The 12,416-nt window shown below is 36.9% G+C and overlaps 1 protein-coding gene across 9 annotated transcripts in view; it reads right to left on the bottom strand.

Moving 5' to 3' along the window:
* The window catches only part of CADM2 (cell adhesion molecule 2), a 659,818-nt gene that overhangs the window by 222,634 nt on the left and 424,768 nt on the right, over window positions 1-12,416 (bottom strand). The window lies entirely within an intron of this gene.

The following is a 12,416-nucleotide window of genomic DNA, read 5'->3' as shown; positions in this document are numbered from 1 at the left end:
ACACAAAAAGAAGGAAAGAAAGAAAGAAAAAGAAACACTGATCAGTCTAGTAAGAAACTGCACATTTAACATCTTTTATGATGTGAGATATAAGGTTTTATATATACATTATATATATGTTTAGATGAAAATATAAAAAAGTAGCAAATCATAGGAAAACATTTTTATCAGAAGGGGAAAAAAAACAACCAAACAAAAAAAAACCAAACTTGTGTTCTAGCTTGGAACCACACAGAAGACATTTCAGCAGCTTTTGCTCCTGGACTCTATTCTGCTCCAAGCATAGGGAAGGCTCCTTAAAGACAGCACAAGCAGGAGTAACCCTGTGTCAAGAGCAGAAGAGATTCCTGTATCACCTCAGAGAGAGATGGAGACAAAAGCTAGCTGGAGCAGCAAATATACGTGTGTGCAGGCGCGTGTGTGTATGTATAAATATATATATATAATGTGTGTGTGTGTGTTATATAATGCACCTCAATACTGTATTATGCTTTATCTTTTCACAACTTCATTCCAGAACCTCAAAAACTTATTTTTAAGTGAATATACCCTTTTACCAATAGGCTTGTACTCTGACAAATGACCTGAAAAGCAAGACATTAATCCTTCCTGGTCACTGGAGCACTGGAACAGGTGCTGAGCTCCCCATTACACTACTCCAAGCTGTTGACAGGGTAACAAGTTGTGCCTTCACAGGAGCAGTGAGCCTTGTTGTGCATGATATTGCACATATTCAAATCATTCCCTGGCTTTCAATGGGAAACTCTGGAACAAGAAGCATGCCTGAGCCCCAAGGGAAATTTTTGTAAGTTAAAATGATGCTATGGATGCCTTGATTAAAAAATATATATATAAAAAATAAACAAACAAACAAAAACCACCAGAAAAATATATAATTATCGTTATTGTAAAGGTCACCCCTGATGCACTGATGAACTAGGGAGTGTGTGACCAACAAGCATACAGGTAACAAATTCTGGAACAGGATTTACAATGCATGTAGCAGGATGGACTACGCAGATCGAAGGCACAGAATTATGTGCAAAAAGGTACAAAGACCAGCAGATGTCTAAAATAGTCCTTTAGAGACACATAGCTTGACCAAATACAGTAGTGCTGGACACACAGCACAGGAATTTCTATATATACCTAGTATACCAGTAAAGTAACAAGCCAACTACAAAGTGAATGAAAAATGGCCAGCAGCAAATTATTTTGAGAAGGACACATGAAAACATCAATCAGGAAATTATTACATATGAACTATAGCTGTAATTTATATATTAGATATAATTTGTAGTTTTTGAATCCCACTGCTTGCTGTTCTACCTATACTTGCTGTTTTGTTTTGTTTTGTTTTTTAATCACCTGTAAACAGCATTACACTTGCTAAGCATCAAGTGTCTTGACCAAAGCCCCCTACCTAATAAACCCACCATCAAGTCATCTTATACATATTGGCAAGGGTGAGAGAATTTGTTCCCTGGAAATGACCAGAAAGAGTGAAAGAAGTGATCAGAAACTCTGGTACAGTGAACTGAGGCCAGCAAATTAATATGAAGTTAATAAACATAGATCAGTCGAGGCTAATCTGACTGCTGGCAAATAGTACATGCTTAGTAGCCTTAGTAGTCTTAGTCGTAGTCTTTACTTAAATGTATTAAAACAAGATCCCCATATACACAGCATGTAAATGAGGCAGAAGATGGCAGCCCAGGAAATGTAGGGAAACACAAAGAATTTGCTTATGGGAGATGATGCCAGGCTAGAGCTGGAAGGAAGATGAAGCTTGCAGGAAGTTATTAATGCTTGTGGTTTTGTTGTGTTGTGTGTATTTTCTTTTTCCCCTCCAAGGACTCCTCATCACCATTTCATTTTTATACCACTATTATTAACAGACATGACAGCATGAATGAGTCAATGAGAAAATCTTCAAAGGTGTCATTTGTACAGACTGGACTTGATGATCACAAAGATCTCTTATAGCTGTCTACATTCCTGAATACCATGCAGAGTTTGCTTTTAAAAAGCAGCCAAAGGGCTAGAATATCGTACCTCAAAAAGTCAATCATAAATTCACGTATTTTGGAAAACATGTAAAATGCTGCAGTTAAGATTGACAAGTTTACAGCGGAAATCTCTGATATGACATCTTATTTTAAGGAATTGTCATGGGAAACAATGCTTTGCTCTTCACAGAAGTACTAGAAGTAGAATTTATTTTTTAAAAGGCAAAGTTATTAAAACAGTTGTCAATAATTTACACAAATGACTGAATATGTTTTGAAAGATTTAGATCAAGTCAAGATGGTAGCTGAATGTTGCAGAATGAATAATAGCAGAAGATTATGAAGCTGCATCCTATAATACTGGGAGAAAATGTATCATACCAAAAGGGGGGAAAAAGAGGCAGGAAAAAAACAGGGAAACATGCCACACTAGTTGGCACGGTTGGTGGATACAACTGTAGAGCACATTACCTTGCAAACACTGAGATCAGCAAGAGTGGAAGCTGTTTGAATGCAAACAGAAGGGAAATGTTGGCAGAGCACATTTTGCGTGCATTTCCCTCATTTTGGATCTTGCTTCCTACACTGGTGTACCAGAAACCAGGAATTGCAATCTCTCAACAGTGCTACAAGGCCGATTTTTTTTCTCCCGAGTTTCTGGAGAGAGACTAAGCCAAAGATCAGAGGAATTTTATTATGCCTGCTCTGAAGAAGCATTTATTTTATTAGTCTGCCTCCCGGGGAACATTTATTGTTGGAGTGGGATGGGCAGTCCATTACGGTAATCATTACAAAAATTAAATTCTGTAGGAGAAGCCTAAGCATAGGAGGAAAGCCTATTCATCCTATTCATTTCTGTACATAACATTATCTGAAAAGAATGCTGAATTATTAGCTCATTAGTTTTATACACTTGTAAATTCCTAAAATGTAAATGGACATCAATGCAGGGATTGATATTCTGCCTTCATTTGAAGCTGCTATTTGGGAAGCATTAGCTGACATACTTTACATTTCCAGACATCAGTGACAAATACAATAATTACTTATTTATAAGTAAATAATAATTACAATAATACAATAATTACTATTCCTCAAAACAATGAAAACAAATAGTTTTGAATGAAAACTAAGCAAAGGTACAAAGGGATCACAGATGACAGACAACTGGAAGCTGGAGAGAGGTCAGTAAAGTATCATGGAGGAAAAAGGCAAGACTCGGTTGTCTTAGCTACTTATGGCAGCTACTAGTCATGATATGAAAAGCAAAAATTACCAGCTTGTGAAACCTATGGTTATGCGGAATTGTTGCTAAAGCCAACTATAATACATTCTTTAAGTACTTCTGATGCACCACACACAAAACTTATTATGTAAGCATATGGAAATAATAATTACTAGAAAAAGCACATGAAGAGAAGAGCTGCCCCTCTCGTGAAAAAAGGTTGCAGTACTCTCAGCAAAAGTTAACAAATGAAAAGCAAGCCTGTGGGAGATGGATTGGATGTATCATATCATTCACAGGCACCGATATAAATCAGGAGTTTACAGTCTTACCTGTGTTTACACAATTTAACATAGCACGGTTACAAATATATATATATATATATCAGAATTTGGCAAACTGACAGTAACTTCTCACAGCAGCTGTGAGACGCACTGGGACCTGCAAAGTCTGGGTGATCTTCTCTCTACTGGAGGCTGCTGCCAGCGCCCACAGGACTTGCAGCTATCCTTCCAATTGCTCTCCTTCCAATTCCCCACCCTTCTGACAGCTTTTGCATTTATTTATTTATTTATTTATTTATTGTGTATACCTTAATTCTCATGCTCAATTACTTATGAAGTCCTTCTGTTGTGTTACAGCATTTTAATGATTTTTATAAACTTGGATAACAAAACTAGGAGGTTGTTAGACTGGAATTATGCCTTTTAGTTTGTTAGTAGCTCTTCAGGGAGCCCATGAACAACAGCATGTTGATATAACAGATGAGAGCCAACATTTACAGTGTTTCTTTGCTATCACTAAATCTTCTATCATTTTCAGAGAAATTGTCCTTGTGTTTGCCATGTTCGTTCTTTTTTTTTTTTCTTTTTTTCTTTTTATTATTATATTTAAAATATTTAGCTTCCAGACCTGAATTCATGGAATCAGGCTCCTAAAAAGGAAGATTTTCTCCTTCCTTGGGTACCGCTACTAGCATACTTTTGGCTACAGCAACCTGTGAAGAACAGGAGCATCTGCTTGGCTTTCTGGAAGCCAACGAGTTTCCAAAACATAGATGACTTAGGTTCCTACTTAAATTTGTTGTTACCGTCAATAGGCCAAATGAAGTCACGGCTCTGGTACTTGAGCTGAGAAGCTACAGAAAGGTAATACAATGCTGTTGGTTACTTTTTTAAGAGTTGAAATTCATTTTATCAACTTCAAGGAAAACACGCTGAGTATTCTGCAATCAGACGAGCAGTGAGCGAAGATGCTAATTCTGGATCAACAACCCAAGGTGCATGGTAAGCAAACACTGCCTATTTCTCTCCACCACCTCTAATGATCTATGGGAACTTGTGGACAATAGATCCACATCAATAATCCCATAGCTGTTTCTGACCAGACCAGATTTCTGAGGTAGTCGTGTATGAACAGCACAGAAATCCCTATGCAATACTCTACTCAGGTGTTTTCCACTACTTGTTCCTTATATGCAGCCCGTAATCTAATTAAACTGTGGGGAAGACCCTGAAGTTCCTAGCCCTTGACAGAACGGCAGAGCAATGCAGACTGTAACGCTACCTTAGAAAAACTTACAGAGATCCTCTATAAAACAAAAAGGGCACACATGGAAGTTTTAATTTCCTTTCATCTGTGGCTATGCCTAGTATTAATATGCCTGAACCACCATAACAAGCTAGTATTAATACACAGCACCAAATGATAGCAATAATAGGAAATCCTCAGCCATTTAACCACCACGTTTCAATGACCAACATCTACGAAAGGAAAACCAATTCACTGAAGACCTGATCTCATCCAAAGATTTAAGAAGCAGATCTTGAGAAAGGAGCTAGTCTTGGAAGAGGATTTGAGAGAAAGAAAACAAACAAAACCGCACCAAAACTAAACAAAGCCAAACCCTTTCCCTTTTTTTTTTTTTTTTTTTTTTTTAAAAAAAAAGCAACCCTCCACTGCCTTTGGTTAAAAAGAAAGCATATTGGAACAAAGTCAAGCCTGGATGAAAAGTCGGTGCTTTTAAAAAGCATCTACAACTATCAACAGAAAAATAAAAATCAGTGATCAGAGGGACATATCTGTACCAATTCTCCAGCATTTAGGTATTATTATCAAATCCCTATTTTCTGTCAGGGATTTTCTCTTGACAGAAGTTGAAGAAATCTAGATATTTGGGACAAAGGCAAATCCACAGCCTGTTTCAGAGCAGCAGCACCATCCAACCACCAGGCATTAGGAAATCATGGTCACTAGCTCTACTGCATGTAACAATATCCTGAACAGACCTTGGGTACTCACTGCATCCATTCTTTTTATTGTGCCTAAATGTATATTCAAGACTCTGAAGCAAAGTGTTTTATCTGGCTGGAATCTGAAAAAATAACTTAATTGGGCCAGCACACAGCAAAATGCAACTGCATCTCAAGTATTTACAATACCTGAATATCTGAAATGCAATGTGCTGCCCATGAAAATTCTTTTCAGATAGCCATAAGGGCTCAGTGGTCAATATCATGGCCACATTTACAACAGCACATCCATTTAGATGGTAAATAAAGCATCTAAATTTTCAACAGAGCTCTATTCAAGTATGGCAAGCTCTCCTAATAATCTGCTCTTGACAGTCTAGTCCCAAATACTTAACAATCAAACAAGGACATTTAAATTGAAAAAAGCAATTGGAATTTATATTAATCATTGTGGAGGGAAGAATCACTTATTTGAAAGCTGGGGAATAATAAATGACAAAATGCTTTAGTCCATGATAACTGGGTCCACCTCAAAAGGAAACATCCTCCCTATAGTCACTCTCCCATGAGTGACAAGAATGGAAACAGATATTACCTTACTCTATTCCAAACTCTTCTACAATGGTTATTAAACTATCTAGCCAAGAAATGACTGACATACTGGCTCAGGGTAGGTGTCTCTCAAATGAATAGGGCTTGTCAACAGCAATAGCCTGCCCCTACCAACCTCTTTTCACTAGGCTTTGTACTTCCCTTTGCTATGTCTGTGTTGCTAGAGCTGCTTTATCTCATTGTGACCTACGATTTTCATAAGCATGCTACATTGCCAAAACAGCTGCTTTGTTTACATCTATTCTGCAAAATATACTGAAATAAAATGTATTAAAGGGAGTAAAGAGCACATACAGGATTGTGTAATTGCTCTTTCCAGTGCTGCTAATGTAGTCCATCAATCTGAGAAAGGAAAAGGCAATTCATATTTTAGTGGTTTCCTTAGTATGTAGAGACCTTGAATGGCAGAAGAATTCTGGCTGGAACTACAATGGTGAGCATTTGGACTGTGTGTACACAATATTATGTGGAAATCTCAGCTGTCTTAATATTGGAAAGATCTTACAGATGCTAGGGCCAAGTATTTCCCAGGTATAATTGGAAAGGGTAAAGAGCAGTCAGCAACTTTGTTAAGAGGTATTATCATCATTATGATTCCAGCTTTCTTCCTCCGAGGCTCAGCTAGAGATTGTAATAAAAAAACAAAACAAAAAAAAAACAAACTGTATTTTGTGAATCTTCTAAAAACCCTCAGAACTCAAATACTTGCTCTCTCTTCCAAATCTCTTTTGACAAATAGCATATACAATGCACTGAAATAGATATTTATGATTTTTGAGATTCTAATGTGATTCTGATGTTTTATATTATCTGATGGTATATTGAAACTGTGAAATAACCTATTACCTTGATCTAATGTGAAAATTTTCATTTAAGAGAATTAAAAAAATACATATATATATATATATATTCAGAGTCTAACCATAAGATTGAAAATTTCATATCCTTTTCACCGAAACAGAACAAGAACTGGGGAAATGGAGTAACATTAAGGAAACAAAACCAACCGCCTACCTTAATTATCTCTCTCAGATACCTCTGTGTAAATATTGATAGCAAAGTGAGAAAGGAGGAGCAATATGTTTCATGCAGGCCTACAAAGCCCTTCTTCTGCACTCGTAAGGACACTTTCAAATACATATATTTTATGCACTCTCATCACAGACAAGCATCAACTTTTGTTCTTCATCACTACTGCCCTCCCCACTAGAACTGCTAAATATGAGAAAATTCTGGCCTTAAGTGCTGTGAGAAATCTCACAAAGGAATACTGTGGCAGACCTCGATATGAAATCCAGACCTTTGAAACTTACAGGTTTAGCCACTGGACATGATTTAATCAGTAGAGAAAAGCACTGGACTTCAGAGGTTATATACTGGAAGCAGTGACTAAACTACCGGGGAGGGAATACAGAAGAGTCAGTAAAGGAATGGTTATTAAGGCTTCATTAGTCTCATTGTTCTCCCCCCATACGTATAGTCATTTATAAATATCAAAGGAGATTTCACTATTTTAAAGTGACATATGAAAACTCTACCTTTAGAAGGTGAAACTATCTTTTGAATAAAAACACCAGGAGAAGATTTTAGAAAGGGAAAGCTCTTATTTCAATAGCCCTAGAAAATCTGTAAATTTTCAGTCCGCTTCAGATCATGCTATGCTACTACGACAGCCTTAGCAAGTATTTTGTAATGACCTTGTATTAGAGGTGGAATCTGACAAGTTTTCATTTCTACATGTCTCAACAGTGTAAGCTTGTAACCATAAATAAATGTTCTTTCAAACTACCATGAGTTATGGAGTTTCCCTAGGCTCTATATTGGATTCACGCTTTCAACATCCATACACTTCTACCAGTTTGTATTTTTTGACATAATGGTGTAATGTGTCATGCAGATGATACCCAAAGTTATCCAACCCTCAATAAAAAAATCTGCAACAACAGAGCTACCGCCTGACTGATGTTAATAACTGAATAGCTTAGAATTTTGTTAAGATAATGCAAATAAGGCGAATAGTAGTATTTGGGTCTCCTTTATGTACATTTATTTCATCCTGTTCTTAACATGGACGGCTGCTGTGTTACTTGCTTGATTTCAGGATAATTTTACCTCTAATGAGAAATATGTTTGACTAATTATATGTACTTAAATAAGGATCTAAACCGTACGCATTCCATACATGGAATTACAGTCAACACAATTTATCCTGGTTTGTCTCATTTTAAGTCAAAACAACAAGATGAATTAAAACTACTATTTACCAACAAAGCAAATATTCATATAGAGCAATGCAATAAATCTTATCATACGCTGTAAGAAAATCAAAGAGATGGTTGGGCAGAATTTGACCATTGATGAAGACCTTGAGAAATAAATTGATTCCTAAGTAAAAGATCATGTAAATCCATTTAGGTGCTACGAGAGTGTATTTGCCCAACATTCTTGCCACAATCCCTCCTGACTGAAACTTCAAATAAGCTGATGCCAATTTCATTGACATAATGAGAACAAACAAAATAAATCAAGAGAATAAAGTCTAGAGTCTTTGCCTGTTGGATAAGATACATTTAGACAGAGTATCAACTGCTATGATGATTTATCTTAGAAATTGAGATGTAGTCTTTAAGCAGCACTGTTGAAGCTAAATTTAATTTTGTTTCTGACCCGTCTCCATTTTAAAAGCAAAGCAGAAACAACATACCTCTGCATTTGTAGAGGAGCTGACAAAGAAAATGTGCTCTTCTATGGAACTCAAAACTAAGGACAATTTCTTTAGGACACAGATGCAATACAAATCAAGAAAAAGATGCATCTAAAAAATCCCTTGGATATGCAACAGGCTATGGAAAATAGTAGCGTCAATACCAGACTGTAAAAGTAAAGTAAAATAGGGTGAAAGGCATTTACGGTACTTAAAAGGGTAGTATTAAGTCAGAAGAAAACTTTGGAGGTATCAATAGGACATACACTAGAACACACACAAATACAGCTTTTACAACAATTTTGAAGAGAGAATATAGCGTTATGTATATATAGGCATATATATGTATATAGAGAGTAGGTAGTACAGTAGTACTTCATTATGAGAAGTAGTGGGACTATGATATGAATGTGACTTCTCCAGGAGAAAACTAAAAATGTAACTACATACACAGCTACCATGGGGGAAAAGAGAATGGCAGAAATAGCTGCTAATTCACTGTGGTTTTATAGATTGGACAGTATGAATCTTGCAATGTGAAGGCAGTTACACATTCCTCTCTGCAAACGGTCTCTTCCTGGGACTTGAAACTCTTCTTAGAAATTCGCTATTTCTAAACTGAGGGTCTCGGAACTCTGAGAAACAGGAAACAAAGTCTCGTTTCTCAAGAGACAGACAACAGAGATCTTTCTGGATGACTTGCTTATCCTCCTGCAACAGTAGTTGGCTTCACTCATCCATGCCACTCCCAATATCAAAAGAACCATCACAAATTCGTATTTAAATTTGGAAGGATTATAAAATCAAATGTCTAGCTGCATAAGGTTAGTGGGGCAGCTATAGAGATAACATCATAATATCAGCTGATGCTGAGTGTATCAGAGAAGTGAAAATGTGGAGCACAGAATCCCATTCCTCAACTAATTACATTTGAATGAAGACATTTGGCCTCTCTCTTTCACCTGGACTGAAAATTGACACATCATTAGCAGCTCTGATAGGACCAGCCAGCCTGCAAACCAGTGCTAACTACTGCCAGGAGATACCTGCAACAACTCTGTCACCAAAATGTCAAAAATGCAGCTTCTTAAGAGGTCAAGAAGTCTTTATACTGTTGCTTTGATAGAGGAAAGGCTCATTTACAGAGTTCATGTTAAACAAATCTGATCAGGTGCACTAAGGAACAGTCCTTAAAGTATTCATGCACTGAACAACCTTAGTCAGATAAGTCTGAGATTCTTCAGAAGATTTTGTACCCTGCTTCATCAAATTCAGTGCTATGCATGATCCTCTTGCTGCCTAATTACCCCTTGCTCTTTCAAACCCTTCTGAGTGAGACTTTTTCAACATGTCAGAAGAAAAGTTCAGTGCATCCTGTCCTGAATAGGGATGTCCTGTGGCACCATCTGTCCAATGGCAGTCCAAATCAAGTCTTCCTTCCATGCAAAATCCAAGTATCTACCCTTCCGAAGCCCAACAAAAACACTCATGAAGGATCTTCTAGGTAACAGAAAGCATAAGAAGGAAGTAAGAAAACCACAATAAAATAAAGATAGTCCAAATTTCCTAACCTGAAGCCATAGAAATTTGACCTTTGAGATACTTCAATTTGACTGGAAGGCTCTGAGCAACCAGATCTACGTGGGCCTTACTTACATGGTCACTTGGACCAGATGACCTGCAGACCAGATGACCTTCCAACCTAAACTGATTCTGTGCCACAAAGTAAAGGTGACTAAGAGAGTTCAACAGCTGTCTTACAGCACTTAAAAAAAAAAACAGTCTTCAAAAAGTCTCAGAAAACACTTAAAGAGAACACTGAATGAAATGTTTGAAAACAAGGGCTCTGATGTTCTGCTTACAGACAATCCTAAAAGGAACAACAACAACAACACGGAGACCAGCAGGTTTACCTGCTGGGTAAATTATTTACTAATAAAGTGCAAACAAAATTTCAAGACAAGTGGTCACATAAAATATCACCTCCTGAAGTGCTCTAGAGCCCTCAGATTTCAGGGTGGAGACGAGCACTAACTTCACCGTGGTGAAAATGGCAGCATAAATTCCAGACTTCGGAAAGGAAAGATGAAGACCCATGAACAAGATCATAGACATAAAAGTGCTGGATTTCAGGGAGATAAATTCCAAAAGAGAAACTCCTACTGCAGTGAAACATTCCCTCAGTTCTGAGTTGCCGTTTCCAATGCTGTATTAGACAACTGCCTGCCAGTGAAGTGTTCCGCTTCAAAGGGGGTAGGAACAGATCCCTTTTTACTGCTTAGCCTGAGCAAGATGAAAAAGCACTAAGAGGTCAGCTACTTTATGTCTTCCACCGCAGGAGGCTGAGAGATGTGTCCTATGTTTTGGGGTAAAAGATATGACTGTTGCAGGACTGAGTTCTTTGTGGATATTGGTTACCTTTGCTACAGGGCTGTTGAGGACCAAAGAAAAAGCTGATAACTTCCTGGAGGCACCGTGCAACTGAGTTAAGAGGACTATGAAGATAATGCATAGCTACTGGTTACAAGAATTACTCTTATTACAATGTCAAACCCATTTTCTATATATAGTTTCAGTTGCTTATTCAATATGCATGTGCAATTCTGAAATAAGGGTGTGTTAATCTCCATGGATGAGTGGGGCCCATGAGTACTTCTGACTCATTTTTTAATTCCTGTGCCTCCAAGGCAGTTTCTGTTTGAATGGCACTATATGGGTACATGAGGTAATTACTGAATACTTATAAGATTATGCTTATTTGTGCTGAAGGTTTGCTTCTAAGGATGTTTTTTTTTGTTTGTTTTTCTGTTAATTTTTCTCATTGATTACGAAGGTCTTGAAACTCCTGATCACTGTTACAGTGTCACAGCAGAGTATATGAGAGTATTAGAAAAGAGTAAAGAAAGCTTCATACCATGCATAGACAAATATATGAATTCTGTTTTATCCTCTGCCTTTGCTCATGATATCCAAAGCATGCAAAGTTTGAGGAAAAAATTCAACAAGGAAACACCACACATGATTTTACTGAGAGCCATGCAAGGATTTAAAAAAGAGAGCTCTATTTTAATTGCTATTTAATTACTCTAATGCATAAACACCACCAGACATATATGTTTTCTTTCATTATTATTGTTCTATATCTTCAAGCTAGGCAATGTATATATCTGGACTTAACGAACACTGTAAACGTGGGAGTTCTTAACTTCTGAATTACAGTTATTCAAGCATAAGTATTTCCCTTAAAATCTGATGGTTGATTATCAAGAAGCTCATCTTTATCTACCAGAAATGTTAGATAAATTTCAGTAAATTTATCTTTTCGGATTTTCTCTGAAAATATATGTTCATGGATACATACATATGTATGCATATATAAACATGTATGTATATGTTTACATGTATATACACATAAAAATACTTACTATATCACTGCTTTGTTGAAATTCAGGAAATGGTTTTGCCACAATTGACCTTACATGATTAATTCTGAATGGTTTATTTCTTTGTCACACTGATTTGTGACAATTACCTTGGGAGCTTGAAGTCATAAATCTTGATAAAGCTTACAGTATGCTTCTATATATATTGGTATGTCATCAGAAACAGTGATG

Source organism: Anser brachyrhynchus (assembly GCF_964034855.1).
Source record: "Anser brachyrhynchus genome assembly, chromosome: 1".
NCBI lineage: Eukaryota > Metazoa > Chordata > Aves > Anseriformes > Anatidae > Anser > Anser brachyrhynchus.
Note: the sequence above shows the minus strand (reverse complement) of the source record. Positions and strands in the feature narration are given on the sequence as shown.